The sequence below is a fragment of the Oncorhynchus masou genome, chromosome 5 (assembly GCF_036934945.1).
Source record: "Oncorhynchus masou masou isolate Uvic2021 chromosome 5, UVic_Omas_1.1, whole genome shotgun sequence".
NCBI classification, from domain to species: domain Eukaryota; kingdom Metazoa; phylum Chordata; class Actinopteri; order Salmoniformes; family Salmonidae; genus Oncorhynchus; species Oncorhynchus masou.
Window position 1 is genome coordinate 6,029,006 of NC_088216.1, and position 13,401 is coordinate 6,042,406.

The window sequence follows — 13,401 nt, forward strand, 5'->3', positions numbered from 1 at the left end:
CTGTATAAGGGGCTTTGGTAACATAACAGATGGCACTGTGATAGATTGCATCCAGTTTGATGAGTAGAGTATTGGTAGCTATTTTGTAGATGACATTGCCGAAGTCGAGGATAAGTAGTCATGACGTTGCCTTCTTTGGGTACAGCGAGCACCATCCCCCTACCTCTGCACCATCCCCCTCTCTCTCTCCTACACTCAGGCTGCTGTGGTCAGAGGTCATACATTTCTGGAGAAGATTCTTCCTCATGGCCAGACAGTATAGACTCCATTTTGCTGATACCTGCCTACAGACAAAACAAAAATGCAGCTGAGGTCTGTCCAACGCTTTAAGTCATTTACCAAGCTGACTCCACACTCCAAGACTGCTTCCATCACGTGGACTGGGACATGTTTCCTTCTGACATCAAATGGAACAACCATGAATACGCTGATTCGGTGCATCTAAATCATTTAACGTGGGAAGATGTGATAGAAGGATTGCATTCCCTAACCAGAAACCTTGGTTGATGGCCTTGAAGAAACTGGGGTTTCACTGCTTTCAATCAGGGCAAGGTGTCTGATAACATGACTGAATACAAACAATGCAGCTATTCCCTCCGTAAGGCTATCAAACAAGCTAAGCGTCAGTACAGAGACAAAGTAGAATCCCAATTCAACGGCTCAGACACAAGAGGCATGTGGCAGGGTCTACAGTCAATCACGGACTACAGGAAGAAACCCAGCCCAGTCACGGACCAGGATGTCTTGTTCCCAGGCAGACTAAATAACTTTTTTGCCCGCTTTGAGGACAATACAGTGCCACTGACACTGCCTGCAACGGAAAAATGCGGTCTCTCCTTCACTGCAGCCGAGGTGAGTAAAACATTTAAACGTGTTAACCCTCGCAAGGCTGCAGGCCCAGACGGCATCCCCAGCCGCGCCCTCAGAGCATGCGCAGACCAGCTGGCTGGTGTGTTTACGGACATATTCAATCAATCCCTATATCAGTCTGCTGTTCCCACATGCTTCAAGAGGGCCACCATTGTTCCTGTTCCCAAGAAAGCTAAGGTAACTGAGCTAAACGACTACCGCCCCGTAGCACTCACTTCCGTCATCATGAAGTGCTTTGAGAGACTAGTCAAGGACCATATCACCTCCACCCTACCTGACACCCTAGACCCACTCCAATTTGCTTACCGCTCAAATAGGTCCACAGACGATGCAATCTCAACCACACTGCACACTGCCCTAACCCATCTGGACAAGAGGAATACCTATGTGAGAATGCTGTTCATCGACTACAGCTCGGCATTCAACACCATAGTACCCTCCAAGCTCGTCATCAAGCTCGAGACCCTGGGTCTCGACCCCGCCCTGTGCAACTGGGTACTGGACTTCCTGACGGGCCGCCCCCAGGTGGTGAGGGTAGGTAACAACATCTCCTCCCCGCTGATCCTCAACACTAGGGCCCCACAAGGGTGCGTTCTGAGCCCTCTCCTGTACTCCCTGTTCACCCACGACAGCGTGGCCACGCACGCCTCCAACTCAATCATCAAGTTTGCGGACGACACAACAGTGGTAGGCTTGATTACCAACAACGACGAGATGGCCTACAGGGAGGAGGTGAGGGCCCTCACAGATGCACAATCGAGAGCATCCTGGCGGGCTGTATCACCGCCTGGTACGGCAACTGCTCCGCCCTCAACCGTAAGGCTCTCCAGAGGGTAGTGAGGTCTGCACAACGCATCACCGGGGGCAAACTACCTGCCCTCCAGGACACCTACACCACCCGATGTTACAGGAAGGCCATAAAGATCATCAAGGACATCAACCACCCGAGCCACTGCCTGTTCACCCCGCTATCATCCAGAAGGCGAGGTCAGTACAGGTGCATCAAAGCTGGGACCGAGAGACTGAAAAACAGCTTCTATCTCAAGGCCATCAGACTGTTAAACAGCCACCACTAACATTGAGTGGCTGCTGCCAACACACTGACACTGACTCAACTCCAGCCACTTTAATAATGGGAATTGAATGGGAAATGATGTAAATATATCACTAGCCACTTTAAACAATGCTACCTTATATAATGTTACTTACCCTACATTATTCATCTCATATGCATACGTATATACTGTACTCTATATCATCGACTGCATCCTTATGTAATACATGTATCACTAGCCACTTTAACTATGCCACTTTGTTTACATACTCATCTCATATGTATATACTGTACTCGATACCATCTACTGTATCTTGCCTATGCTGCTCTGTACCATCACTCATTCATATATCCTTATGTACATATTCTTTATCCCCTTACACTGTGTATAAGACAGTAGTTTAGGAATTGTTAGTTAGATTACTTGTTGGTTATTACTGCATTGTCGGAACTAGAAGCACAAGCATTTCGCTACACTCGCATTAACATCTGCTAACCATGTGTATGTGACAAATAAATTTGATTTGATTTGGTATAGAGAGAGAGTGAGTTTTCATAGAGAGAACAAAGGGATTTCTTCCACCTCACAGAACTTGATAACTGAACAATATTCATGTTCCGGAGAATGTATAAAAGCTTGCCAGCTACCAAAAAAAAGTAGCCAGCTACCAACTGGTCTATTTGGTACAATTTTGTGAAACTCATGAGAGACAGTACAGCCACATTACCATAACCCTGTTTATACAACAGTCTCGGTTGTGCGGCTTGCATCTAATTGTTGTATGGGATGAATGAGTAAAGATGAAACTACAACTTTAATTATCAACTAACGTGAGGTAAAGAATAATTCATTAATGAGAAGGATAATTGATTAGATATTAAAATATCTGAAAGTTATATTAGGAAAATTATAACTTAGTAATTTGAATATTTTCCTTGGTTCCCCGACTTCCTTGTTAGTTACATCTACCTGATTAGTTAATCACGTAATAATAATTACAGAGAATTGATTTGATAAACTACTAATATGTCTTCAGTTTAATGATGCCAAAGACACGACAGTAGGATAGTTCGTTTTACTAGGGTAAGTTTGGCGGCATGGGTGAAGGAGGCTTTGTTGCGAAATAGAAAGCCGATTCTTGATTTTATTTTGGATTGGAGATGTTTAATATGAGTCTGGAAGGAGAGTTTAAAGTCTAGTCAGACACCTAGGTGCGGGCGGGTGCGGGCAGCGAATGGTTGAATAGCATGCATTTGGTTTTATTAGCGTGTAAGAGCAGTTGGAGGCCACGCAAGGAGTATTGTACGGCATTGAAGGTTGTTTTGAAGTTAGTTAATAACATAGTGTCCAAAGAATATCCAGATGTATACAGAACAGTGTCGTCTGCGTAGATGTGGATGAGGGAATTACCTGCAGCAAGAGTGACATCATTGATATATATACAGAGAAAAGAGTCAGCCCAAGAATTGAACCCTGTGGTACCCCCATAGAGACTGCCAGAGGTCCGGACAACAGGCCCTCCGATTTTACACACTGAACTGTGTCTGCGAAGTAGTTGGTGAACCAGGCGAGGCAGTCATTAGAGAAACCAAGGCTATTGAGTCTGCCGGTAAGGATACGGTAATTGACAGAGTCGAAAGTCTTGGGAAGGTCGATGAAGACGGCTGCACAGTACTGTCTTTTATCGATGGGGGTTATGATATCATTTAGTACCTTGAGCATGGCTGAGGTGCACCCGTGACCAGCTCGGAAACCGGATTGCACAGCGGAGAAGGTACGGTGAGATTCGAAATGGCCAGTGATCTGTGTATTAAATTTCGAAGACTTTAGAAAGGCAGGGCAGGATGGATATAGGTCTAAAAAAGTTTGGGCCTAGAGTGTCACCCCCTTGAAGAGGGGGATGACCATGGCAGCTTTCCAATCTTAGGGATCTCAGACGATACAAAAGAGAGGTTGAACAGACTGGTAATAGGGGTTGCAACAATGGCGGCGGATCATTTTAGAAAGAGGGTCCAGATTGTCTCGCCCAGCTGAGCTGGGTCCGGGTTTTGCAGCTCTTTCAGAACATCTGCTATCTGGATTTGGGTGAAGGAGAAGCTGAGCCTCGTCTCAGGATGGTTAGTTGGTGGTTGAAGATATCCCTCTAGTGGTGTGGGGGCTGTGCTTTGGTAAAGTGGTTGGGGTTATATCCTTCCTGTTTGGCCCTGTCTGGGGGTGTCCTCGGATGGGGCCACAGTGTCTCCTGACCCCTCCTGTCTCAGCCTCCAGTATTTATGCTGCAGTAGTTTATGTGTCGGGGGGCTAGGGTTAGTTTGTTATATCTGGAGTACTTCTCCTGTCGTATTCGGTGTCCTGTGAATCTAAGTGTGCGTTCTCTAATTCTCTCCTTCTCTCTTTCTTTCTCTCTCTTGGAGGACCTGAGCCCTAGGACCATGCCCCAGGACTACCTGACATGATGACTCCTTGCTGTCCCCAGTCCACCTGGCCGTGCTGCTGCTCCAGTTTCAACTGTTCTGCCTTATTATTATTCGACCATGCTGGTCATTTATGAACATTTGAACATCTTGGTCATGTTCTGTTATAATCTCCACCCGGCACAGCTGGTACAGAGCGGTGGTACGGCGTGGTGGTACGGCGGGGTGGTACGGCGCGGTGGTACGGCGGGGTAGTACGGCGGGGTGGTACGGCGCGGTGGTACGGCGGGGTGGTACGGCGGGGCATCGTGTCGACAAAGGGACCAGCCCAGTTGGCGAAAGAGGTATTGTAGTTGTAGTAATTTTGTATGCTAACCAGGAGATGTGCCTGGCTCGCAGCTAACTGGTACTAGCTTCAGGACAGGGGCGTTAGCCACTATAGCCACTCGGTAGCAGCGATGATCCGATGCAAAGGTCCAGAGATTATGGCAAGGATCCGGTGGAGTAGTGGATTCTAGCCATGTTGGGTGTAGAGTCTGGGAGGCATCGGCTGAACAGGTAATCAAATGGCTACCCTGACTATTTGCATTGTGTGCCCCCCAACACCTCTTTTTATGCTGCTGCTACTCTCTGTTTATCATATATGCAGTCACTTTAACTATACATTCATGTACATACTACTTCAAATTGGGCCAACCAACCAGTGTTCCCGCACATTGGCTAACCGGGCTATCTGCATTGTGTTCCACCCACCACCCGCCAACCCCTCTTTTACACTACTGCTACTCTGTTCATCATATATGCATAGTCACTTTAACCATACCTACCTGTACATACTACCTCAATCAGCCTGACTAACTGATGTCTGTATGTAGCCTCGCTACTTCTTTTGCCTCGCTACTGTATAAAGCCTGTCTTTTTACTATTGTTGAATTTCTTTACCTACCCATTGTTCACCTAATACATTTTTTGCACTATTGGTTAGAGCCTCTAAGTAGGCATTTCAATGTAAGGTCTACACCTGTTGTATTCAGTACATGTGACAAATAAACTTTGACTTGATTTTATTTGATCTGAGTAGCCGGGTGATCACTGAGCAGGCCGGGAGGTGGGCCTGGCTCAGAGATAGCTTCGGGGCTGGGCCACTCGGTGGCAGCTAGCTAGCTGTGATGATCAGGAGTAATGGTCCAGGGTTTGCGGCAGGAATCCGGTGTTGTAGTGGAGAAAAACAGTCCGGGGATGGTAGGTATTATCCAGGCTAAAAAAACAACTGTTGCCTCTGCAGAAGGTAAAGGCTGCTAGCAGTGGCTAACAATAACTAAATAGCTAGTAGCTAATTAGTTGGTTAGTTTTTGATGCCTAGCTTCTGATGGAGGTCTAAAAAAAATGCGGATCTGTGTCACATTGAGTGAAGCAGTTTACCGGAAGGTATATTTAATTTGAAAATGGAAAAGTGATTGAAAAATAAATTGGAATATATACAAAAAAAGACGAAAAATACAAAAAGTAAATGAGAGGACAACAAACCACGTCTGCATTGTTACACCATCATGGAAACAGTATGAGGCTACAAGCTTGGCACACCTGCATTTGGGGAGTTTCTCTGTTCTTCTCTGCAGATCCTCTCAAGCTCTGTCAGATTGGATGGGGAGCAACGCTGCACAGCAATTTCTAGGTTTCTCCAGAGATGTTCGATCAGGCTCTGGCTGGGCCACTCAAGGACATTCAGAGACTTGTCCCGAAGCCACTCCTGCATTGTCTTGGCAGTGTGCTTAGGGTCGTTGTCCTATCGGAAGGTGAACCTTCGCCCCCAGTCTGAGGTCCTGAGCGCTCTGGAGCAGGTTTTCATCAAGGATCTCTCTGTATTTTACTCTGTTCATCTTTGCCTCGATCCTGACTAGTCTCCCAGTCCCTGATGCTGAAAAACATCCCCACAGCATAATGCTTCCACCACCATGCTTCACTGTAGGGATGGTGCCAGGTTTCATCCAGACAAGACACTTGGCACTCAGGCCAAATAGTTCAATCGTGGTTTCATCAGACCATATTATGGGGTATTGTGGGGTTATTATGGGGTATTGTGGGGTTATTATGGGGTATTGTGATGTCATTATGGAGTGTTGTGATGTCATTATGGGGTATTGTGATGTCATTATGGGGTATTGTGATGTCATTATGGGGTATTGTGTATAGATTGCTGAGTTTTAATTTATTTAATCAATTTCAGAATAAGGCTGTACTTTCTGGAGGCTCTGTATGTCAAGCATTTCACACATATACTGACTGTTAGCACTTGGTGGTCTATAGCAGCTTCCCACCAGAATGGGCTTTAGGTGAGGCAGATGAACCTGTAGCCATATTACTTCAAAACTATTTAACATGAGATCCTCTCTTAGCTTAACAGGAACGTGGTTCTGAAAATAGACCGTAACATCGCCCCCGTTGGCCTTTCTATCTTTTCTGTAGATGTGAGATGAGCCTTTACGTCGGTAGCGCTGCCCCCTGGATGATCGCAGGATGATTCTGCTTAAGTCTAAAATTACGGATAATGAACAGGGTTTACAATTTGTCTAAATTGTGGTGTACTAGATAGTTAATTATCTAATACAACACAGAGTTACCTATGTGTTGTATTCGATAGGTAACTGTGTTGTATTAGATAGGTAACTCTGTGTTGTATTCGATAACTCTGTGTTGTATTCGATAGGTAACTCTGTGTTGTATTCGATAACTGTGTTGTATTAGATAGGTAACTGTTGAATTAGATAGGTAACTCTGTGTTGTATTAGATAACTGTTGTATTAGATAGGTAACTCTGTTGTATTAGACAACTGTGTTGTATTAGATAGGTAACTGTGTTGTATTAGATAGGTAACTCTGTGTTGTATTAGATAGGTAACTCTGTGTTGTATTCGATAGGGAACTCTGTGTTGTATTCGGTAACTGTGTTGTATTAGATAGGTAACTCTGTGTTGTATTAGATAACTGTGTTGTATTAGATAACTGTGTTGTATTAGATAGGTAAATCTGTTGTATTAGACAAACTCTGTGTTGTATTATTAGATAGGTAACTGTGTTGTATTAGATAACTGTGTTGTATTAGATAGGTAACTCTGTTGTATTAGACAACTGTGTTGTATTAGATTGTGTTGTATTACCTGAGTTAACTCTCGAATACAACACAGTGTTGTATTCGAATACAACACAGTTATGTAATACAACACAGAGTTACCTAACTGTGTTGTATTCGATAGGTAACTCTGTGTTGTATTAGACAACTGTGTTGTATTAGATAGGTAACTGTGTTGTATTAGATAGGTAACTGTGTTGTATTAGATAGGTAACTCTGTGTTGTATTAGATAACTGTTGTATTAGATAGGTAACTCTGTTGTATTAGACAACTGTGTTGTATTAGATAGGTAACTGTGTTGTATTAGATAGGTAACTGTGTTGTATTAGATAGGTAACTGTGTTGTATTAGATAGGTAACTCTGTGTTGTATTAGATAGGTAACTCTGTGTTGTATTAGACAACTGTGTTGTATTAGATAGGTAACTCTGTGTTGTATTAGATAACTGTGTTGTATTAGATAGGTAACTCTGTTGTATTAGACAACTGTGTTGTATTCGATAGGTAACTCTGTGTTGTATTAGATAGGTAACTCTGTTACCTATTAGATAGGTAACTCTGTGTTGTATTAGAGGTAACTCTGTGTTGTATTAGATAGGTAACTCTGTGTTGTATTAGATAACTGTGTTGTATTAGATAGGTAACTCTGTGTTGTATTAGATATGTAATACAACACAGAACTGTTACTATCGAATACAACACAGTTATGTACTCTGTTACAACACAGAGTTACCTAACTGTGTTGTATTCGATAGGTAACTCTGTGTTGTATTCGATAGGTAACTCTGTGTTGTATTCGATAGGTAACTCTGTGTTGTATTCGGTAACTCTGTGTTGTATTAGATAGGTAACTGTGTTGTATTAGATAGGTAACTCTGTGTTGTATTACATAACTGTGTTGTATTCGATAGGTAACTCTGTGTTGTATTCGATAGGTAACTGTGTTGTATTCGATAGGTAACTGTGTTGTATTCGATAGGTAACTGTGTTGTATTCGATAGGTAACTTTGTGTTATATTAGGTAACTCTGTGTTGTATTCGATAGGTAACTCTGTGTTGTATTCGATAGGGAACTCTGTGTTGTATTCGATAGGGAACTCTGTGTTGTATTCGATAGGGAACTCTGTGTTGTATTAGATAACTGTGTAGTATTAGATAGGTAACTCTGTGTTGTATTAGATAACTGTGTTGTATTAGATAGGTAAGTCTGTGTTGTATTCGATAGGGAACTCTGTGTTGTATTCGGTAACTGTGTTGTATTAGATAGGTAACTCTGTGTTGTATTAGATAACTGTGTTGTATTAGATAACTGTGTTGTATTAGATAGGTAAATCTGTTGTATTAGACAACTGTGTTGTATTAGATAGGTAACTGTGTTGTATTAGATAACTGTGTTGTATTAGATAGGTAACTCTGTTGTATTAGACAACTGTGTTGTATTAGATTGTGTTGTATTACCTGAGTTAACTATCGAATACAACACAGAGTTACCTATCGAATACAACACAGTTATGTAATACAACACAGAGTTACCTAACTGTGTTGTATTCGATAGGTAACTCTGTGTTGTATTAGATAGGTAACTGTGTTGTATTAGACAACTGTGTTGTATTAGATAGGTAACTCTGTGTTGTATTAGATAGGTAACTGTGTTGTATTAGACAACTCTGTTGTTGTATTAGATAGGTAACTCTGTGTTGTATTAGATAACTGTGTTGTATTAGATAGGTAACTCTGTTGTATTAGACAACTGTGTTGTATTCGATAGGTAACTGTGTTGTATTACATATCTAATACAACACACAGTTACCTATCGATACAACACACAGTTACTATGTACAACACAGTTAGGTAACTCTGTGTTGTATTACATAACTGTGTTGTATAAGAAAGGTAACTCTGTGTTGTATTAGATATGTAATACAACACAGAGTTACCTATCGAATACAACACAGTTATGTAATACAACACAGAGTTACCTAACTGTGTTGTATTCGATAGGTAACTCTGTGTTGTATTCGATAGGTAACTCTGTGTTGTATTCGATAGGTAACTGTGTTGTATTCGATAGGTAACTTTGTGTTATATTAGGTAACTCTGTGTTGTATTCGATAGGTAACTGTGTTGTATTCGATAGGTAACTTTGTGTTATATTAGGTAACTCTGTGTTGTATTAGATAGGTAACTCTGTGTTGTATTAGATAGGGAACTCTGTGTTGTATTAGATAGGGAACTCTGTGTTGTATTCGATAGGGAACTCTGTGTTGTATTAGATAGGGAACTCTGTGTTGTATTCGATAGGGAACTCTGTGTTGTATTCGATAGGGAACTCTGTGTTGTATTCGATAGGGAACTCTGTGTTGTATTCGATAGGGAACTCTGTGTTGTATTCGATAGGGAACTCTGTGTTGTATTCGATAGGGAACTCTGTGTTGTATTCGATAGGGAACTCTGTGTTGTATTCGATAGGGAACACTGTGTTGTATTCGATAGGGAACACTGTGTTGTATTCGATAGGTAACTCTGTGTTGTATTCGATAGGGAACACTGTGTTGTATTCGATAGGGAACACTGTGTTGTATTCGATAGGTAACTCTGTGTTGTATTCGATAGGTAACTCTGTGTTGTATTAGATAACTGTGTTGTATTAGATAGGTAACTCTGTGTTGTATTAGATAACTGTGTTGTATTAGATAGGTAACTCTGTGTTGTATTAGATAACTGTGTTGTATTATATAGGTAACTGTGATGTATTAGATAGGTAACTGTGTTGTATTAGATAGGTAACCGTGTTGTATTAGATAGGTAACTCTGTGTTGTATTAGATAGGTAACTGTCTTGTATTAGATAGGTAACTGTGTTGTATTAGATAACTGTGTTGTATTAGATTGTGTTGTATTACCTGAGTTACCTATCGAATACAACAGTTATGTAATACAACACAGAGTTACCTAACTGTGTTGTATTCGATAGGGAACTCTGTGTTGTATTCGATAGGGAACTCTGTGTTGTATTCGATAGGGAACTCTGTGTTGTATTCGATAGGGAACTCTGTGTTGTATTCGATAGGGAACACTGTGTTGTATTAGATAGGGAACTCTGTGTTGTATTAGATAGGTAACTGTGTTGTATTAGATAGGTAACTCTGTGTTGTATTAGATAGGTAACTCTGTGTTGTATTAGATAACTGAGTTGTATTCGATAGGTAACTGTTGTATTCGATAGGTAACTGTGTTGTATTAGATAGGTAACTGTGTTGTATTAGATAACTGTGTTGTATTAGATAACTGTGTTGTATTAGATAGGTAACCCTGTGTTGTATAGATAACTGTGTTGTATTAGATAGGTAACTGTGATGTATTAGATAGGTAACTCTGTTTTGTATTAGATAACTGTGTTGTATTAGATAACTGTGTTGTATTAGATAGGTAACCGTGTTGTATTAGATAGGTAACTCTGTGTTGTATTAGATAGGTAACTCTGTGTTGTATTAGATAGGTAACTGTCTTGTATTAGATTGTGTTGTATTAGATAGGTAACTCTGTGTTGTATTAGATAACTGTGTTGTATTCGATAGGTAACTCTGTGTTGTATTCGATAGGGAACTCTGTGTTGTATTCGATAGGGAACTCTGTGTTGTATTCGATAGGTAACTTTGTGTTGTATTAGATAGGTAACTCTGTGTTGTATTAGATAGGGAACTCTGTGTTGTATTCGATAGGGAACTCTGTGTTGTATTCGATAGGGAACTCTGTGTTGTATTCGATAGGGAACTCTGTGTTGTATTCGATAGGGAACTCTGTGTTGTATTCGATAGGGAACTCTGTGTTGTATTCGATAGGGAACTCTGTGTTGTATTCGATAGGGAACTCTGTGTTGTATTCGATAGGGAACTCTGTGTTGTATTCGATAGGGAACTCTGTGTTGTATTCGATAGGGAACTCTGTGTTGTATTCGATAGGGAACTCTGTGTTGTATTCGATAGGGAACTCTGTGTTGTATTCGATAGGGAACTCTGTGTTGTATTCGATAGGGAACTCTGTGTTGTATTAGGGAACTCTGTGTTGTATTAGATCGGTAACTGTGTTGTATTAGATAGGTAACTGTGTTGTATTAGATAAATGTGTTGTATTCGATAGGTAACTTTGTGTTATATTAGGTAACTCTGTGTTGTATTAGATAGGTAACTCTGTGTTGTATTCGGTAACTCTGTGTTGTATTCGGTAACTCTGAGTTGTATTAGATAGGTAACTGTGTTGTATTAGATAAATGTGTTGTATTCGATAGGTAACTTTGTGTTATATTAGGTAACTCTGTGTTGTATTAGATAGGTAACTCTGTGTTGTATTCGAACTCTGTGTTGTATTCGATAAACTCTGTGTTGTATTCGATAGGTAACTTTGTGTTGTATTAGATAGGTAACTCTGTGTTGTATTAGATAGGTAACTCTGTGTTGTATTAGATAGGTAACTCTGTGTTGTATTCGATAGGGAACTCTGTGTTGTATTAGATAGGTAACTCTGTGTTGTATTAGGTAACTCTGTGTTGTATTAGATAGGTAACTTTGTGTTGTATTAGATAGGTAACTCTGTGTTGTATTAGATAGGTAACTCTGTGTTGTATTAGATAGGGAACTCTGTGTTGTATTCGATAGGGAACTCTGTGTTGTATTCGATAGGGAACTCTGTGTTGTATTAGGGAACTCTGTGTTGTATTAGATCGGTAACTGTGTTGTATTAGATAGGTAACTGTGTTGTATTAGATAAATGTGTTGTATTCGATAGGTAACTTTGTGTTATATTAGGTAACTCTGTGTTGTATTAGATAGGTAACTCTGTGTTGTATTAGATAGGTAACTCTGTGTTGTATTAGATAGGTAACTCTGTGTTGTATTCGGTAACTCTGTGTTGTATTAGATAGGTAACTGTGTTGTATTAGATAGGTAACTCTGTGTTGTATTAGATAGGTAACTCTGTGTTGTATTAGATAGGTAACTCTGTGTTGTATTAGATAGGTAACTCTGTGTTGTATTAGATAGGTAACTCTGTGTTGTATTAGATAGGTAACTCTGTGTTGTATTAGATAGGTAACTCTGTGTTGTATTAGATAGGTAACTGTGTTGTATTAGATAGGTAACTCTGTGTTGTATTAGATAGGTAACTGTGTTGTATTAGATAGGTAACTGTGTTGTATTAGATAGGTAACTCTGTGTTGTATTAGATAGGTAACTGTGTTGTATTAGATAGGTAACTGTGATGTATTAGATAGGTAACTCTGTTAAGTATTAGATAACTGTGTTGTATTAGATAGGGAACTCTGTGTTGTATTAGATAGGTAACCCTGTGTTGTATTAGATAGGTAACCCTGTGTTGTATTAGATAGGTAACTGTGTTGTATTAGATAACTGTGTTGTATTAGATAGGTAACTGTGTTGTATTAGATAGGTAACTCTGTGTTGTATTAGATAACTGTGTTGTATTCGATAGGGAACTCTGTGTTGTATTCGATAGGGAACTCTGTGTTGTATTCGATAGGGAACTCTGTGTTGTATTCGATAGGGAACTCTGTGTTGTATTCGATAGGGAACTCTGTGTTGTATTCGATAGGGAACTCTGTGTTGTATTCGATAGGGAACTCTGTGTTGTATTCGATAGGGAACTCTGTGTTGTATTCGATAGGGAACTCTGTGTTGTATTCGATAGGGAACTCTGTGTTGTATTCGATAGGGAACTCTGTGTTGTATTCGATAGGGAACTCTGTGTTGTATTCGATAGGGAACTCTGTGTTGTATTAGATAGGTAACTCTGTGTTGTATTAGATAGGTAACTCTGTGTTGTATTAGATAGGTAACTCTGTTGTATTCGATAGGGAACTCTGTGTTGTATTAGGGAACTCTGTGTTGTATTAGATCGGTAACTGTGTTGTATTAGAT